Genomic DNA, 20,742 nt, shown 5'->3' with positions numbered 1-20,742 from the left:
ACCCAGGGAAATTCAGGATGGAGTGACTCGACTGCATCCCACCAGGTTCTGTTGCCCAGAATTCCTTGCAAACCTAAAAAATTGAAAAAAACACATTTTCCTCACATTTCTGTGGTGGAAAGTTCTGGAATCTGCGAGGAGCAACAAAATTCCACCCACTTCGCGTTCCCAAAAGTCTTATGAGAAAAATGGTACCTCACTTGCCTGGGTCTGCTTAGTGCCTGCGACAGGAAACGGCGTAAAACACAACGAAAACTGGCCCTTTTTTTGGTAAAGTGGCTACCTGTAGTTTTTGAACCCTAGCTCTGCCGGCACCTAGGGAAACCTAGCAAACCTATACATTTTTTAAAACTAGACACCCAGAGGAATTCAGGATGGGGTGAATCGACTGCCTCCCACCAGGTTCTGTTACCCAGAATTCCTTGCAAACCTAAGAAATTGGAGAAAAAAATACTCATTTTCCTCACATTTCTGTGGAGGAAAATTCTGGAATCTGCGGGGATCAACAAAATTTCACCCACCCCGCATTCCCCAAAGTCTTATGAGAAAAATGGTACCTCACTTGCCTGGGTCTGCCTAGTGCCTGCGACAGGAAACGGCGCAAAACGCAACGTGGTCGCACCTCAATTTCGCAAAGAAAACTGGCCCTTTTTTGGCAAAGTGCCTACCTGTAGTTTTTTAACCCTAGCTCTACCGGCACCTAGGGAAACATAGCAAACCTATACATTTTTGAAAACTAGACACCCAGGGGAATTCAGGATGGGGTGACTCGACTGCCTCCCACCAGGTTCTGTTACCCAGAATTCCTTGCAAACCTAAACAATTGGAAAAAACCCCGCATTTTCCACACATTTCTGTGGTGGAAAGTACTGGAATCTGCGTGGATCAACAAAATTCCACCCACCCCGCATTTCCCAAAGTCTTATGAGAAAAATGGTACTTCACTTGCCTGGGTCTGCCTACTGCCTGCAACAGGAAACGGCGCAAAACACAACATGGTCGCACCTCAATTTTGCAGTGAAAACTGGCCCTTTTTTGGCAAAGTGCCTACCTGTAGTTTTTTAACCCTAGCTCTGCCGGCACCTTGGGAAACCTAGCAAACCTATACATTTCTGAAAACTAGACACCCAGGGAAATTCAGGATGGGGTGACTCGACTGCATCCCACCAGGTACTGTTACCCAGAATTCCTTGCAAACCTAAAAAATTGAAAAAAACAAATTTTCCTCACATTTCTGTGGTGGAAAGTTCTGGAATCTGCGAGGAGCAACAAAATTCCACCCACTCCGCGTTCCCAAAAGTCTTATGAGAAAAATGGTACCTCACTTGCCTGGGTCTGCCTAGTGCCTGCAACAGGAAACGGCGTAAAACACAAGGTGGTCGCACCTCAATTTCGCAGTGAAAACTGGCCCTTTTTTGGCAAAGTGCCTACCTGTAGTTTTCGAACCCTAGCTATGCCGGCATCTAGAGAAGCCTAGCAAACCTATACATTTCTGAAAACTAGACACCCAGGGAAATTCAGGATAGGGTGACTCGACTGCATCCCACCGGGTTCTGTTACCCAGAATTCCTTGCAAACCTACAAAATTGAAAAAAACACATTTTCCTCACATTTCTGTGCTGGAAAGTTCTGGAATCTGAGAGGATCAACAAAATTCCACCCACTCCGCGTTCCCAAAAGTCTTATGAGAAAAATGGTATCTCACTTGCCTGGGTCTGCCTAGTGCCTGCAACAGAAAACGGCGTAAAACACAATGAAAACTGGCCCTTTTTTTGGTAAAGTGGCTACCTGTAGTTTTTGAACCCTAGCTCTGCCGGCACCTAGGGAAACCTAGCAAACCTATACATTTATGAAAACTAGACACCCAGAGGAATTGAGGATGGGGTGAATCGACTGCCTCCCACCAGGTTCTGTTACCCAGAATTCCTTGCAAACCTAAGAAACTGGAGAAAAAAAACGCATTTTCCTCACATTTCTGTGGAGGAAAATTCTGGAATCTGTGTGGATCAACAAATTTTCACCCACCCCGCATTCCCCAAAGTCTAATGAGAAAAATAGTACCTCACTTGCCTGGGTCTGCCAAAAAGGGTCTGCCTTTTTGGCAAAGGGCCTACCTGTAGTTTTTTAACCCTAGCTCTACCGGCACCTAGGGAAACATAGCAAACCTATACATTTTTGAAAACTAGACACCCAGGGGAATTCAGGATGGGGGGACTCAACTGCCTCCCACCAGGTTCTGTTACCCAGAATTCCTTGCAAACCTAAACAATTGGAAAAAACCCCGCAATTTCCTCACATTTCTGTGGTGGAAAGTTTTGGAATCTGCGTGGATCAACAAAATTCCACCCACCCCGCATTTCCCAAAGTCTTATGAGAAAAATGGTACTTCACTTGCCTGGGTCTGCCTACTGCCTGCAACAGGAAACGGCGCAAAACACAACATGGTCGCACCTCAATTTTGCAGTGAAAACTGGCCCTTTTTTGGCAAAGTGCCTACCTGTAGTTTTTTAACCCTAGCTCTGCCGGCACCTAGGGAAACCTAGCAAACCTATACATTTCTGAAAACTAGACACCCAGGGAAATTCAGGATGGGGTGACTCAACTGCATCCCACCGGGTTCTGTTACCCAGAATTCCTTGCAAACCTAAAAAATTGAAAAAAACACATTTTCCTCACATTTCTGTGGTGGAAAGTTCTGGAATCTGCGAGGATCAACAAAATGCCACCCACTCCGCGTTCCCAAAAGTCTTATGAGAAAAATGGTACCTCACTTGCCTGGGTCTGCCTAGTGCCTGCAACAGGAAACGGCATAAAACGCAACGTGGTCGCACCTCAATTTCGCAGTGAAAACTGGCCCTTTTTTGGCAAAGTGCCTACCTGTAGTTTTTGAACCCTAGCTATGCCGGCATCTAGAGAAGCCTAGCAAACCTATACATTTCTGAAAACTAGACACCCAGGAAAATTCAGGATGGGGTGACTCGACTGTATCCCACCAGGTTCTGTTACCCAGAATTCCTTGCAAACCTACAAAATTGGAAAAAAACACATTTTTCTCACATTTCTGTGGTGGAAAGTTCTGGAATCTGCGAGGATCAACAAAATTCCACCCACTCCGCGTTCCCCAAAGTCTTATGAGAAAAATGATACCTCACTTGCCTGGGTCTGCTTAGTGCCTGCGACAGGAAACGGCGTAAAACACAACAAAAACTGGCCCTTTTTTTGGTAAAGTGGCTACCTGTAGTTTTTGAACCCTAGCTCTGCCGGCACCTAGGGAAACCTAGCAAACCTGTACATTTTTTAAAACTAGACACCCAGAGGAATTCAGGATGGGGTGAATCGACTGCCTCCCACCAGGTTCTGTTACCCAGAATTCCTTGCAAACCAAAGAAATTGGAGAAAAAAATACGCATTTTCCTCACATTTCTGTGGAGGAAAATTCTGGAATCTGCGTGGATCAACAAAATTTCACCCACCCCGCATTCCCCAAAGTCTAATGAGAAAAATGGTACCTCACTTGCCTGGGTCTGCCTAGTGCCTGCGACAGGAAACGGCGCAAAACGCAACGTGGTCGCACCTCAATTTTGCAGAGAAAACTGGCCCTTTTTTGGCAAAGTGCCTACCTGTAGTTTTTGAACCCTAACTCTACCGGCACCTAGGGAAACATAGCAAACCGTACATTTTTGAAAACTAGACACCCAGGGGAATTCAGGATGGGGTGACTCGACTGCCTCCCACCAGGTTCTGTTACCCAGAATTCCTTGCAAACCTAAACAATTGGAAAAAAACCCGCATTTTCCTCACATTTCTGTGGTGGAAAGTTCTGGAATCTGCGTGGATCAACAAAATTCCACCCACCCCACGTTTCCCAAAGTCTTATGAGAAAAATGGTACTTCACTTGCCTGGGTCTGCCTACTGCCTGCAACAGGAAACGGCGCAAAACACAACATGGTCGCACCTCAATTTTGCAGTGAAAACTGGCCCTTTTTTGGCAAAGTGCCTACCTGTAGTTTTTTAACTCTAGCTCTGCCGGCACCTAGGGAAACCTAGCAAACCTATACATTTCTGAAAACTAGACACCCAGGGAAATTCAGGATGGAGTGACTCGACTGCATCCCACCAGGTTCTGTTGCCCAGAATTCCTTGCAAACCTAAAAAATTGAAAAAAACACATTTTCCTCACATTTCTGTGGTGGAAAGTTCTGGAATCTGCGAGGAGCAACAAAATTCCACCCACTTCGCGTTCCCAAAAGTCTTATGAGAAAAATGGTACCTCACTTGCCTGGGTCTGCTTAGTGCCTGCGACAGGAAACGGCGTAAAACACAACGAAAACTGGCCCTTTTTTTGGTAAAGTGGCTACCTGTAGTTTTTGAACCCTAGCTCTGCCGGCACCTAGGGAAACCTAGCAAACCTATACATTTTTTAAAACTAGACACCCAGAGGAATTCAGGATGGGGTGAATCGACTGCCTCCCACCAGGTTCTGTTACCCAGAATTCCTTGCAAACCTAAGAAATTGGAGAAAAAAATACTCATTTTCCTCACATTTCTGTGGAGGAAAATTCTGGAATCTGCGGGGATCAACAAAATTTCACCCACCCCGCATTCCCCAAAGTCTTATGAGAAAAATGGTACCTCACTTGCCTGGGTCTGCCTAGTGCCTGCGACAGGAAACGGCGCAAAACGCAACGTGGTCGCACCTCAATTTCGCAAAGAAAACTGGCCCTTTTTTGGCAAAGTGCCTACCTGTAGTTTTTTAACCCTAGCTCTACCGGCACCTAGGGAAACATAGCAAACCTATACATTTTTGAAAACTAGACACCCAGGGGAATTCAGGATGGGGTGACTCGACTGCCTCCCACCAGGTTCTGTTACCCAGAATTCCTTGCAAACCTAAACAATTGGAAAAAACCCCGCATTTTCCACACATTTCTGTGGTGGAAAGTACTGGAATCTGCGTGGATCAACAAAATTCCACCCACCCCGCATTTCCCAAAGTCTTATGAGAAAAATGGTACTTCACTTGCCTGGGTCTGCCTACTGCCTGCAACAGGAAACGGCGCAAAACACAACATGGTCGCACCTCAATTTTGCAGTGAAAACTGGCCCTTTTTTGGCAAAGTGCCTACCTGTAGTTTTTTAACCCTAGCTCTGCCGGCACCTTGGGAAACCTAGCAAACCTATACATTTCTGAAAACTAGACACCCAGGGAAATTCAGGATGGGGTGACTCGACTGCATCCCACCAGGTACTGTTACCCAGAATTCCTTGCAAACCTAAAAAATTGAAAAAAACAAATTTTCCTCACATTTCTGTGGTGGAAAGTTCTGGAATCTGCGAGGAGCAACAAAATTCCACCCACTCCGCGTTCCCAAAAGTCTTATGAGAAAAATGGTACCTCACTTGCCTGGGTCTGCCTAGTGCCTGCAACAGGAAACGGCGTAAAACACAAGGTGGTCGCACCTCAATTTCGCAGTGAAAACTGGCCCTTTTTTGGCAAAGTGCCTACCTGTAGTTTTCGAACCCTAGCTATGCCGGCATCTAGAGAAGCCTAGCAAACCTATACATTTCTGAAAACTAGACACCCAGGGAAATTCAGGATAGGGTGACTCGACTGCATCCCACCGGGTTCTGTTACCCAGAATTCCTTGCAAACCTACAAAATTGAAAAAAAACACATTTTCCTCACATTTCTGTGCTGGAAAGTTCTGGAATCTGAGAGGATCAACAAAATTCCACCCACTCCGCGTTCCCAAAAGTCTTATGAGAAAAATGGTATCTCACTTGCCTGGGTCTGCCTAGTGCCTGCAACAGAAAACGGCGTAAAACACAATGAAAACTGGCCCTTTTTTTGGTAAAGTGGCTACCTGTAGTTTTTGAACCCTAGCTCTGCCGGCACCTAGGGAAACCTAGCAAACCTATACATTTATGAAAACTAGACACCCAGAGGAATTGAGGATGGGGTGAATCGACTGCCTCCCACCAGGTTCTGTTACCCAGAATTCCTTGCAAACCTAAGAAACTGGAGAAAAAAAACGCATTTTCCTCACATTTCTGTGGAGGAAAATTCTGGAATCTGTGTGGATCAACAAATTTTCACCCACCCCGCATTCCCCAAAGTCTAATGAGAAAAATAGTACCTCACTTGCCTGGGTCTGCCAAAAAGGGTCTGCCTTTTTGGCAAAGGGCCTACCTGTAGTTTTTTAACCCTAGCTCTACCGGCACCTAGGGAAACATAGCAAACCTATACATTTTTGAAAACTAGACACCCAGGGGAATTCAGGATGGGGGGACTCAACTGCCTCCCACCAGGTTCTGTTACCCAGAATTCCTTGCAAACCTAAACAATTGGAAAAAACCCCGCAATTTCCTCACATTTCTGTGGTGGAAAGTTTTGGAATCTGCGTGGATCAACAAAATTCCACCCACCCCGCATTTCCCAAAGTCTTATGAGAAAAATGGTACTTCACTTGCCTGGGTCTGCCTACTGCCTGCAACAGGAAACGGCGCAAAACACAACATGGTCGCACCTCAATTTTGCAGTGAAAACTGGCCCTTTTTTGGCAAAGTGCCTACCTGTAGTTTTTTAACCCTAGCTCTGCCGGCACCTAGGGAAACCTAGCAAACCTATACATTTCTGAAAACTAGACACCCAGGGAAATTCAGGATGGGGTGACTCAACTGCATCCCACCGGGTTCTGTTACCCAGAATTCCTTGCAAACCTAAAAAATTGAAAAAAACACATTTTCCTCACATTTCTGTGGTGGAAAGTTCTGGAATCTGCGAGGATCAACAAAATGCCACCCACTCCGCGTTCCCAAAAGTCTTATGAGAAAAATGGTACCTCACTTGCCTGGGTCTGCCTAGTGCCTGCAACAGGAAACGGCATAAAACGCAACGTGGTCGCACCTCAATTTCGCAGTGAAAACTGGCCCTTTTTTGGCAAAGTGCCTACCTGTAGTTTTTGAACCCTAGCTATGCCGGCATCTAGAGAAGCCTAGCAAACCTATACATTTCTGAAAACTAGACACCCAGGGAAATTCAGGATGGGGTGACTCGACTGCATCCCACCGGGTTCTGTTACCCAGAATTCCTTGCAAACCTAAAAAATTTAAAAAAACACATTTTCCTCACATTTCTGTGGTGGAAATTTCTGGAATCTGCGAGGATCAACAAAATTCCACCCACTCCGCGTTCCCAAAAGTCTTATGAGAAAAATGGTACCTCACTTGCCTGGGTCTGCCTACTGCCTGCAACAGGAAACGGCGTAAAACACAACGAAAACTGGCCCTTTTTTTGGTAAAGTGGCTACCTGTAGTTTTTGAACCCTAGCTCTGCCGGCACCTAGGGAAACCTAGCAAACCTATACATTTTTGAAAACTAGACACCCAGAGGAATTCCGGATGGGGTGAATCGACTGCCTCCCACCAGGTTCTGTTACCCAGAATTCCTTGCAAACCTAAGAAACTGGAGAAAAAACGCATTTTCCTCACATTTCTGTGGAGGAAAATTCTGGAATCTGCGTGGATCAACAAAATTTCACCCACCCCGCATTCCCCAAAGTCTAATGAGAAAAATGGTACCTCACTTGCCTGGGTCTGCCTAATGCCTGCGACAGGAAACGGCGCAAAACGCAACATGGTCGCACCTCAATTTCGCTGAGAAAACTGGCCCTTTTTTGGCAAAGTGCCTACCTGTAGTTTTTTAACCCTAGCTCTACCGGCACCAAGGGAAACATAGCAAACCTATACATTTTTGAAAACTAGACACCCAGGGCAATTCAGGATGGGGTGACTCGACTGCCTCCCACCAGGTTCTGTTACCCAGAAATCCTTGCAAACCTAAACAATTGGAAAAAAACCCGCATTTTCCTCACATTTGTGTGGTGGAAAGTTCTGGAATCTGCGTGGATCAACAAAATTCCACCCACCCCACATTTCCCAAAGTCTTATGAGAAAAATGGTAACACCAGCGACTACTTACCTGACCGCCACGCCATCGGGCGGTGCCGTGAGGTGAACGGCAGTACAGCGGGAGACGCGGGAGGCGAACCGGACCACATTGCCCAGCAGCCTCTGGGGCAAGCGCGCCCGTGACGCGCCGGGAGCGCCAGGAGGCGCTTGAAAAGGGCTGACACCCCTCTCGCCATGCGAGTCGCGCGCAGGAGAAGCCCGGGACAAGGGCGGGGCCGTCTGTGGCCGTCCGGGGACGATCGAGGACGGGCCGGGCCACCCCCCTTGGCTTGACCGCTGAGAACCCGTAGGTGAATATTATATATAAACTTTGTTTTTATTGATTAACAATTATTTGAGGCACCTGATCAATCCTAAAATGTCTGTCCAAACTACTTTACCCGATAACTATTTGCTGAAAGTAGTTTCCAGAATTAATTGTGACAGAAGGAAATCATTGGGGAAAAGTACTGTTCCACACCTTTCACCGATTCCATCTACAGATGTAAATATTGCAGATACTGACATTGTCAGCGAGACTGTTGCATTAGCGGAGCATGATAACATTGATGTTGATTTAACCACGGCACTAGATAATTCAATCAGGGTGGAAGATGATCCAAGTGAGAACCCCGAGGGTACACCACAGCCATCTGTCAGGGCTACTAAATTTATGCGAGCCTGTAAGAAAATGGCACCTAAGCGGGGAAATCACTCTAATAGAAAGAACAGAAAAGATGCCATACATAAGGAGAGTGCCGACGAAATGGGGTCATTATCAAATGACAATTTTGTTTCTATTATGCCTGACCAAATTGATCTGTTACTGAGCAGTATTTATGATAAATTTAATAGGGTTGTAGACCCCCTGTTAACTAAAATCGATGAACTGCAGGCAGAAGTAGTAGGATTAAGGGCTGCGGTGGAACAGCATGCCGGCAAATTGGAAAAATCTATATCTAATTTCAAAATGCCGGCATGTGCAACCACTGTATCTACTACTAACAGGGCGATATCACAATCACGACCTACTAATAGTGCCTTGTCCTCTAATACTAGAAAACAACAGCCCAATGAGCCACCCACACCTAGCCATATGATAGCTCAGGAGGCAGGCCAACCTTTACAGCAAATAAGCGCTGGATCGACTAGCTCAAGCTCAGTGTCGGGAACATTACAGAATGATGTTAGACCTATACAGGCCCCAAATAGTTTAAAGGCAGCTCCGGTATCAGCTGGGTTATCTTTGCCTGCTGTAACAAGGGGAACGAATGGGGTACCCCTGCGGATATGTAGGCGCCCAGTTGACCTTCCACCTGAATGTGTACCTTATGTAGTGGTACTAACTAATGTTCCGATTTTAACCCAGGTCGCTATTACCCAGGAGTCAGCGGAATCCTTGATGAATAAAACAATTTCCTGGTTAAACCGCCACTGTGGTTTTCCAGTTGGCTACTCTGATCAGATTGTTTCGATCAGAAGAGTCAATTGGATCGGTAATACAAGAAAAACATGTGGGGGGGACTGCGTGATTATTAATTTTAAACATCCGCAACACGTTGCGACTGTTCTCCTTGGAGCAGCTTCACTCACGCAGTCAGAGACAGATGTAGTTGCCAGACCTCTGGGCTACTTTTATAACCATCTTAGTAGGCCGCCCTCTGTTAATTGCGGGGAGGGGGTAACAAGTAACTTCACCTATCCACCCTTTGTAAATAGACCTGTGTTGCCTAATCCCCGCCCTGGTTTCCATGATGGTACATTTACCCCGCTGATGCATGCGATTAGTTCTGCGATAGGTGGGAATAATTCGGGGAACAAATTTGTAGCTTATACCCCCAATTCTTTTACCAATCCTTTTACCAACCATGGTACCATCTCTTCGCCTGTCAATGGGATGGTCTACCAAGTCCCTATTCAGAACAGGTATCAGTCGTTGAGCTTTCTGAATCAGAATGATTGACATGAGACTGACCCCCCTCGGGGTGATGTACCTAGTAATAATTGTGGAAAAGTAGTTACGCTCGTGAATGACCCAGTTGATAAAGCGATTGTAGATTGTATGTTAGTAGAGGGAGATGTCTCAAATACAATGCATAACATAGAGCTTTTTAATCTAGAGGATAACATGTCCATACCCAGTGATGAACCGCTTATCATTAGCCATGAGAGTGATAGAGTAACTTGCCACATTGCCAGTTGGAACATTGCAGGCCTAGTGGCCAAGGAGGATATGTTGGGATGGAAAGATTTTGTGAATTTATTTGACATCATTTGCCTCCAGGAAACTTGGTGTAAAAACTCTAGGGGCATTGATGGCTTTGTATCCTATGAACTTCCTGCCTTGGCCTCAACCCACGGCAGAGCCAAAGGAGGTTTGTTGATGCTGATTTCAGTAAAGTTGCCTGTTCTGGTGAAAAAATATGTAAAAGTGGGGGTCCATTCACAAATTCTATGGGTAGCGCAAGAAGCAGGTAGAAATATACTTTTGATTAATTTCTACAATAACATATTTGATGGCACTAGACATGTTGCAATTAATGAACTAGATAGGGCATTGACCAATTGTGTCAATAATTTTAATGGTGTTTTTGAATTTATTTTGGTGGGGGATTTTAATGTCTCAGTATGCCCATTGTCATCTCAGAAGTTATGTGGTGTGTATAACCGTTTGGGGGATGCTGAAGTGCATTTTCCCCATCACTCCTATGGAGAAACCCTGAATAACTTCTTGATAGACCATGATATGGAAATTATGGATAATGCCAAAAATGATGAGGGTGAGAATATACCGACTTTTAAAGGAAGGGGCGCTAATACTAATATTGATTTTATATGCATGTCCTCAACCCTTATCCCGTTATGTTCTGTGATCAAGGTGGTTGATGTTATGTTAAGCGATCATAACTGTTTAACTACTGATGTAATAATATGGAACCGTGCCCCTATATGTGAACAAGGTAGTATTGTTAATATTGAACCTCATAGGCGGAACGGCCATAGGCTGAGGTGGAAGGGAGACAAAGCGGATATAACATCTGAGGCTATCATCACAAGTTGTCTAATACATATTACGGCAATTTTAGAACAGGATGACACCTCGGTCGACAGTATCGACCACTTTGATAGTATCAATTCAACCATCAACAAGAAGTTTACCAAAAAGGTTGGGTACAATGATAGATACAAAAGGGGGTGGTTTGATCATGCGTGCACTATTGCCCGAAGGAATCTTAAAAATGCCTTGGCAGTTAAACCAAGAGATAGGAGCTTGGTGATTAATCTTAGGCAGGATTATAATTTGATCCTTAAACGTAGAAAAATTGAATTACAGCAGGAAGCGTGGGACAATTTAAACCAGGCAGCAGAATTGAAGAATTGCACTCTGTTTTGGTCTACGGTGAATAGCCAATTCCTAAAAGATGAAAAGGTACCAGAACTCACATCAAATGTGAGTATGGAATCTTGGATCCAACATTTTTCTATTATTTTTGATACGAGTAATAGACCTGTCCTTAATGGAGAAGGCTGGCCTATTATAGCCTTAAATATCACCATAGATGAGGTTATGGTCAGTATTAGAGCCAGTAAAGGAGGAAAGGCCCAGGGACCCGATGGAGTACCCATAGACGTGTACAAGACTGCACCAGAGATTTGGGGCCCATTGTTGGCGAAAATCTTCAATGCAGCTATTTGCTGTAAAATACCGTCTACTTGGGAGGAATCAATAATTGTTCCAATTTATAAAAAAGGTGACCGGGCAGACGCAAAGAATTACCGACCAATATCTTTACTGGACTCATCTGTCAAAATCATGAGTCGGGTCCTCTTAGTAAGATTAGAGGAATGGGCAGAAACAAATGAGATTTTAACTAATTGTCAGTATGGGTTCAGAAAAGGGCATGGCACCATTGAGCAGTGTCTGAATTTAGAGCTTTTGGTAGGGAAATATACCCAGGCCAAACAAGGGTCGCTTTACTTATGTTTTGCTGACCTAAGCAGCGCTTTTGATATGGTAGACCACGCTATACTATGGGCCAAACTGATAGAAATGGGGGCTCCCAAAGGTATTATTTATTTCCTAGCCCGCCTATACGAAAAGCTTAGTACCAGTGTCCGATACGGACCCAATGGGGAGTGTACGACTAAGTTCAGGATCGGGAGGGGAATTAGACAGGGGTGTGTTCTAGCACCCCTGCTTTTCACCCTCTTCATAAATGAGATGGATTCTGTCCTGCAGACAGTCACGGCGGATACCCCTAGAGTTAACAATCTTAACATACCCGTGTTACTCTATGCGGATGACGCCGTGTTACTGTCTAGGACCCCCCTAGGTCTTCAATGTTTGATGGACAGCTTTGTGCAGTTCATCAAAGATAGGAAACTGGTGATTAATAAATCCAAAACATATGTAATGGAGTGTGGGCTTGGTCGAGCTAAAATTAAAAATAAATCCCATTATTTTATCGATGGTGAACCGGTCCAAAAAGTTGAAAACTTCTGCTACCTGGGAATCAATTTTTCGAATAATGGTCGATGGGATATTGAACATAAATCTGTTAAAACAAAGATGATCAGGAGCGCTAATGGGGTTTTTGTATTTGCCAAGAAGCTGGGAAGTAGACGCATCAAAGACATGTTAAAAATCTATCAATCTAGATGTCTTTCTATAGCCCTATATGGGGCAGGTATATGGGGTGTGTCACCAGCGGGGAGCCTTCAGGTAGAAGAGAATAACTTCCTGAAAAGACTCCTGTGTTTACCCAAATCTACCTCCAACACCTTGGTTCACAAGGAAACAGGGTCTCAACCCTTAAATGACATGATTTCGTTGAGACCACTACTATTGTGGCGCTCTATCTGGTTGAGCGATGGCACCTCATTGAACAGAGCTATTATAGAGGATTGCCTTGCTTTGGACCAGCATCTTAAAATCCCGTGGATTAGTTACATTATTGAATGTTTCCTAAAGATCTATGGACTTAATGTGATCAATGATCCATACAGTGCCTCCGATATCTCCAAATTAAATATGAAACTAATTTTCTTGAATCATTGCAATGAAAGGCATTGTCTTGAGGATTCTAAATTATCCACATGTGCACTGTACAATAGCATGAATGATTTTATTGGATTTCATCCGTACTTGTCACAGGTAACCAGAATTTCGCATCAGTTTGTACTAACCAGAATGAGGATGGGAACAGTACATTATCTTGTTGCGTGCCCAGATATTAAATTGCGTCCTACAGGACCCTGCGCTTGTGATAATAAAACGGAACAGAGCACTAAGCACTTTCTTTTATCATGCAAATTGTATAGTGAATTACGAAAACTTTATTTAAAGCCATTGCTGAAAAGATCTGGAGTGAGAACAATCGGGGACTCTATGAAACTGCTTTTTAATTTGCACAATCAGGACATTTGCTTTTTTACTGCTACATTTTTGCTTAAATCAATTTGCGCAAGGAAAAGTATGTGTTTTTAAGCTTTTTTAAATATTTATTCCATCCCCCTCTGGATAATATATGTATCATGTGTTTTTCGTTTCTTTTTTAAAGAATTGCTTGTATCTGTAACTGTATGTGCTTTTATGGACATGTTTTTTAACGTTCCGAATAAAGCTTTATGAATTGAATTGAGAAAAATGGTACCTCACTTGCCTGGGTCTGCCTACTGCCTGCAACAGGAAACTGCGCAAAACACAACATGGTCGCACCTCAATTTCGCAGTGAAAACAGGCCCTTTTTTGGCAAAGTGCCTACCTGTTGTTTTTTAACCCTAGCTCTGTCGGCACCTAGAGAAACCTAGCAAAACTATACATTTTTTAAAACTAGACACCCATGGGAATTCAGGATGGGGTGACTCGACTGCCTCCCACCAGGTTCTGTTACCCAGAATCCCTTGCAAACCTAAAAAATTGGGGAAAGAAACGCATTTGCCTCACAATTCTGTGGTGGAAAGTTCTGGAATCTGCGTTGATCAACAAATTTCCACCCACCCAAAGTTTCCAAAAGTCTTATGAGAAAAATGGTACCTCACTTGCCTGGGTCTGCCTAGTACCTGCGACAGGAAACGGCGTAAAACGCAACATGGTCGCACCTCAATTTCGCAGTGAAAACTGGCCTTTTTTTGGCAAAGTGCCTACCTGTAGTTTTTTAACCCTAGCTATGCCGGCACCTAGGGAAACCTAGCAAACCTCTACATTTTTGAAAACTAGACACCCAGGGTAAGTCAGGATGGGGTGACTCGACTGCCTCCCACCAGGTTCTGTTACCCAGAATCCCTTGCAAACCTAAAAAATGGGGGAACAACGCATGTTCCTCACATTTCTGTGGTGGAAAGCTCTGGAATCTGCGTGGATCAACAAATTTCCACCCACCCAGTGTTCCCCCAGGTCTCCCAAAAGAAATGGTACCTCACTTGCATGGGTGGCTCATGGACCCACAACAGGCAAGGACCCTAAACCTAATGAGGCGACATCAAAATTACCTATCATAAAGCAACCTGGTTTTGCAAGGGGGTTCCCATGAGATTTTGGCCCAGGGCTCAGGGGCCATCCAGGGAAACCGTTCCCAACCCACACATTTCTGGAACTAGACACCCGGGGGAGTCCAGCGAGGTATGTCTTGCGTGGGTCCCTCATCATTCTCCTACCCAGAATCCGCTGCAAACATCAAATTTCGGTACAAAATTCACTTTTTTCTCAGATTTCTGTGTGAAAATGTTGTGGAATCTGCGTGGATCCTCAAATTCCGTCCCACCCAGCATTCCCCCAGGTCTCCTGAAAAAAATGGTACCTCTCTTGCGGAGTCCAGGGAGGTTTGGCATGCGTGGGACCCCCAACGTTTTCCTACCCAGAATTCCCTGCAAACCTTAAAATTAGGTTAAAAAAACACTTTTCCATAAATGTTTAAATGGGATCTCCGTGCCGGCACAAATGTCCAACCACCCAGCGTTCCCCTTGTTCTCCCGAGTAAAATGATACCTCATTTTTGTGGGTGTCCAAAGTAGAACAGGCTAAAGATGTATTTTAAGGAAATTGTAGCGTTCGGGATTGACAAAAAAAGCACAGAGAATTCTACTGTTTTGGAGTCATCCTTGTCACAGGCCTTTGGCCCACCCACACAAGTGAGGTATCATTTTACTCGGGAGAACAAGGGGGACGCTGGGTGGTAGGACATTTGTGCCGACACGGAGAATCCCATGCAAAAATGTATGGAAAAATGTTTTTTTAACCTAATTTTAAGGTTTGCAGAGAATTCTGGGTAGGAGAATGATGAGCGACCCACGCAAGCCATACCTCGCTGGACTCCCCCGGGTGTCTAGTTTCCAGAAATGTGTAGGTTAGGTAGGTTTCCCTATATGGCCACCGAGCCCCGGGCCAAAAACTCATGGGAACCCCCTTGCAAAACCAGGTTGATTTGTCATAGGTAATTTTGATGTCGCCTCATTAGGTTTTGGGCCCTTGCCTGTTGCGGGTCCTTGAGCCACCCTTGAGGTTTGTAATTTTGAAGTTGGCTATGTCAAAACCACCAACTTTTGCAAGGGGGGTCATCTGGGTTTTTGGCCCTGTGCTAGATGGCCATCTAGGGAAACCTACCAAACCCACACATTTCTGAAAAGTAGACAACCAGGGGCTTCCAAGGAGGTATGGCTTGCGTGGATCCGCCAAAGTTCCTTTACCCAGAATCCCTTGCAAACCTCAATTTTAGCTGAAAAAATCTGATTTTTCACATATGTTTGTGTGGTAAAGCGTGGCATCAATGGGCTCACACAAATTTCCTCCCACGCAGCGTTCCCCCAGGTCTCCCAATAAAAATGGTACCTCACTTGCATGGGTAGGCATAGTGGCTGCAACAGGAAAAGGCCTAAATTGTACGGTGGAGAATTAAAAATTACCTATAGCAAAACTACCTTACTTTTTGGGGGGGGACCTGAGTTTTTGGCCCGCGGCTCGGTGGCCATCTTTGGAAACTATGAAACCCAAACAGTTCTGAAAACTAGACACCCGGGGGAGTCCAGGGAGGTATGGCATGCATGGGTCCCCCAACGTTTTCCTACCCAGAATTCCAAGCAAACCTTAAAATTAGGTAAAAAAAACACTTTTCCATCCATTTTTGCGTGGGATCTCCGTGCCGGCACAAATGTCCTACCACCCAGCGTTCCCCTTGTTCTCCCGAGTAAAAGACGGTCACAATCAGGGTGATCGCGTGGCAACGCTAAACCATTATCAACAAAATGCATCATCCGAAGCAGAAGCAAATACCGATCATGACTCATGACTGCTGGAAATATAGCTGTTGCCATCAAGGGACTAGTGGACCAATATGAAGACATTGATGGCTTCCCTAGCAAGCCCATCAAAAAAGTTAATCCCAAAAATTCTTCATGTCTTCAACATTTGTGGGAGTCCACCGGGTAGCTCTAGAATGTGGCTTAAGGCGGCACTGTGTCCCTAAAAAAACTGTTCTGCATACAAATTAGTTTGCGCAACAATCTCTGCCAAAAACACATCGTCCAAAAACAACTGAAAAAAATGTATTGGCAGAAAATTCTCATTATTCACTCTTCTCCCTGGAACTCCAGTGAAATCTGGCAGTGCAGGCTGCACCATGCCAGGGGCAACCCAGGGGGCATCAACGGGAAGTGCAGCCGCCCCAGCCTGCAGCCCAGATGCCTTTTGCCGCAATACACCAATTGGAAAGCCTAGCAGCCTCAGATACTTCTTGCTGCACAACACCAACGGAAAACCTAAAATCCCCAGAGGGCTCTTGCCGCACTACACTAATGGGAAGACTAGCAGCCTCAGATGCTTCTTGCTGCACTACACCAATGGGAAACCTAGCAGCCCCAGATGCCTCTTGCCGCATTACACCAATGGGAAGCCTAACAGCCCCAGATGCCTCTTGCTACACTACACCAACAGGAAGCCTCGCAGCACCAGATGCATCTTGCCGCACCACAGCAATGTGAAGCCTTTTGGGTGCAGCCTGCAGCCCACATGCCTCTTGCCGACGTACACCAAAGGGAGACATTGCGGCCCTCGGCTGCAGCCCAGATGCCTCTTGGCCCACTACCGGCACATCAATGTCCTCCTCTAATACAGGCACTTCATCAGCACTAGAAGAAGATTCATCATCCGATGATTCCATGCGAAGAGAAAACTCACTGCCTGAATCTTCTCCACCTACCTCTGGCTCCGAATCGGAGTCAGTCTCTGAACCATGGTCAGAGGAAGACTCAAAAAGCATACCAACAACCTGCTGAGCAGTAATCCTGCGACTAGCCATTATCCTTACAAAGAAAGAAGACTGCGCAAACAAGTGAACAACAACCTACACTGTGCAAAGTAAGTAGTAAACATGGTAAGGCTTTCACACAAAGATCTATGCACTCCAAAACCATATAACTCTTACCAAAGATAGCTACACTCACCAGCACCTACTCTGCTGAGACACAGCAAAAAGAAATGATATCCCACTAGAAAGAAAAAAAAGTACACATTAGATAACAAAGTACACATCAAGCACTAATGCTAAAAAGATTTTGACAATCAAAACACAGAGCCACACAAACTGCTATAACTACACCTTTCACAAAAACACATTCGTCTAGGGAAAGTAGTACAAAATACATTCACTTACCAAGCACATGCAACTACACAAGCTGCAAAACCAGCAGTAACAGAACCGCAACCTACAACAATCCAAACAGCAAAAGCCTTGAACTAGAATGAAATAAAGAAAAAAAAATTACTACTACATTTCGCAAACAATATAAGAATTAAAAATATAACACACAAATTTGGCACCCAAATTTACATTCGGCCAGATGGGCCTGCAAATAGGGTTGAGACCAATGGGGATTAGGTGAGATTTTCCACCAAGACACTGGTTATATTTTTGGATGTTTTTTTCTGCCTGCCCCCTTTGGTGCCAGTCGGTCTTTTGGTCCTTACTGTACCCCCCTCACACGGGGGCAGTAGGGACAAAAAAAGACCTACTGGCACCAAGGGGGACGGGCAGTAAAAAACATCCAAAAATATACCCACCTTTGGAAGTGAGCCTTGCCCAAGGGCTCACTTCCACACACTACAAAACACAATTCCTAGGGCCTGGTAGCCAAAAAACAGAAAAACAATGGGCCAATTCGCCCCCAGGGGGGTGGGGGTGGAGCAGAAAAACATTCCTAAAAAATGTCCCCTCTAGGAAGCGAACCTTGCCCAAGGGGTCGTAGCCATTACAAACAAAAAATCCCTGGTGCCTAGTGGTGTTTTTCTGCCCCCCCAAGGGGCAAAAAGGCTGGAAAAAACAGACCTATTTGCCCCCCGGGGGGGGAGAAAATGTAAATCTACATTTGCCCCCCACCTGGAAGTGACCCTTGCCCAAGGGGTCACTTCCATTGCAATGAAAACAATCCCTGGTGCCTAGAGGCATTTTCTGCCCCCCCGGGGGCAAAGCGGGCAAAAATAACAGGCTGATTTGCCCCCGGGGGGGCAGAAAATGTAAATCAAAAATCAAGCCCCCACCTGGAAGTGACCCTTTCTCAAGGGGTCACTTCTACATTTCTACGGGGGCAAAACGGACGAAAAAACGGGTCGATTTGCCCCCGGGGGGGCAGAAAATCAAAAACATAATTATCCCCCACCTGGAATCGACCCTTGCCCAAGGGGTTGCTTCCTACAAACTAAATTTAAATCCCTGCTGCTAGGGGGGGCATTTCCGCCGCACGATCGTGACGCTGTGCACGATCGTGAGGCAGACATGCCCTGCAAAGAGACATCAGAGGAGAGGAAAATCTCTTTCCTCTCCCCTGATGCCTCCTTTCGGCCCCAAACTCCCCCCAGACATAGAAACACGTACCTCTTCCCTCGACGCTCAGGAAGCAAATGGCTTCCCGAGCGCCGGGAACTCCCTGATGACGTCAGCGCACGCTGTGCACGCTGACGTCACGGGATTCCCATGGGGGAGGGGGTGGGGGGGGCAACGGAAGCTCTTCCGCTGCCATCCCCATACCTGTGGCACAGATCAGACACCCTCGGGGGGAGCTCCAGCGCTTCCCCGAGGGAGGAGCTCATGACGAGCTGGGCTCGTCATCAGCACACGACCAGTGTGTGCAATGACGAGCCCAGCTCGTCATCAGCACGGAAGGGGTTAAGGGGAGTCAGGGTCTCCCCTACCGCTTTATATATGCATGCATCCACAGCATCATAAAACGTTTCGGCACATGGGAGGTCAGCCAGGGTGTTTTCTCTCCTTGCAAGTCCTCTTCATAATCCATCTCCATTGTAAAGAGGGGAGATATTCAGGGTCTGGGTGGCAGACAAGGAAGCCTTTTTAAGAAGGCATTGATTTATAGGGCTGGGTGTCAGTCTAGGAGCTTTTGCAAGGATTTTTCAATAGTATGGGTCTGAGCCCCTCTGTCAGAACAGTCATAGATGAAGTTCCCAGATACTTCACGATATACTTCACGGGAGTAGAATGAAGCCTTTTCCCAATGCCTCCCTGAGATCCTCTCCACACCGCCTATGGTAATTAATGAAGGGGTGAAGGATTTACCAGTGGGAAAGGGGATAGGGACAGAGAAGAGACCGCCTCATCTTCCTCAGGTGTCTTCAGCTCTTCTTCTACTTCACATATTTCTTTACGCAGTAAAATATTTTTGGAACACTGTAAAACACATTACTTCCCCTACTAATCTCAATACATTTCTACACTGGGTGTATTTCCTAGTCTTGACCTTAACATACCCTGTTAGTAACTGGTGATAGTCTCTCCTCTTTCAGTAATTTCTTGAAAAATAAAATACCTCTTATTATTGCCTTTTTGACAATGAGTTACAGAAACTTAAACTCTAAGATAAACACTTCCCTAGAACGTAATAGGAGCAACATTCTAGTTTTAGTTCTACAAGAGTTCTAGAACATATTTCATACAGAAATGAAATGTAGCTTTTTTCTTTTTATCTTCACTAGGTACTTGCGTGACCAGAATGGAGGACTTCTGTAATTATTCATTGAGTATGTTGCTTTAGTTCAAAACTCTCGTCTGTTATTATCTTCGTAAGTAATCTCTTTTTTCTTCATGCAGGTTTCTAAGAACTCCCGATGTGCAGCGGAACCTCTATGACTTCCGACAGGATTCAAATTGAAAAACAAACTCTCCCTAACTACCTCAGGTATGCATGAATGGATACACACTGCTACTCTCCTCACTGACTTCGGTGAAGTGCGCATTTTGGAGGGTGCGCTCGATTCAAAACGCTAATACTCAGGGTCACGCTAACAGCCAAAAGACTGGAGCGCTAACTCATGAACAGCAATTTTGGCCATCTTGGAATTCCGCAAACTCACAAACGCGGTCCAAGACAGATTCTCCAAATTTCTCCAGTATCGATGAGTGGCAGGGGACTTTCCCTTTTGCCTACTGGATACTGCTCCCACTACTTGACCAATATAGCTCAAACCTTGGCCCTGAAACCTGACAGTACCCCTGTGCAAGGGGGGCTCTCCAATTCTGACCTTGAAAGGGAATTGATCATGGAAAGATTTTACCAATCTTGGAGCATGAACGTTAGTATGAGACTCCCATGATCTTTCTTCTGGACCATAACCTTTCCAATCAATTAAGTAGAATAATTTTCCTTTCTTCCACTTAGAGTCTAGGATTGTTTTAACTTCAAACTCTTCCCCTAATTCAGTTTGAACTACTTTAGGAGGTGTCTTTTTCTGAAAATTTGGGGAAGTATTTTTTAGTAGTGAGACATGAATTACTGGGTTGACCTTTAAC

The sequence above is a fragment of the Lissotriton helveticus genome, chromosome 7, assembly GCF_964261635.1.
Source record: "Lissotriton helveticus chromosome 7, aLisHel1.1, whole genome shotgun sequence".
Taxonomy (NCBI): domain Eukaryota; kingdom Metazoa; phylum Chordata; class Amphibia; order Caudata; family Salamandridae; genus Lissotriton; species Lissotriton helveticus.
This window is presented reverse-complemented; position numbering follows the sequence as displayed.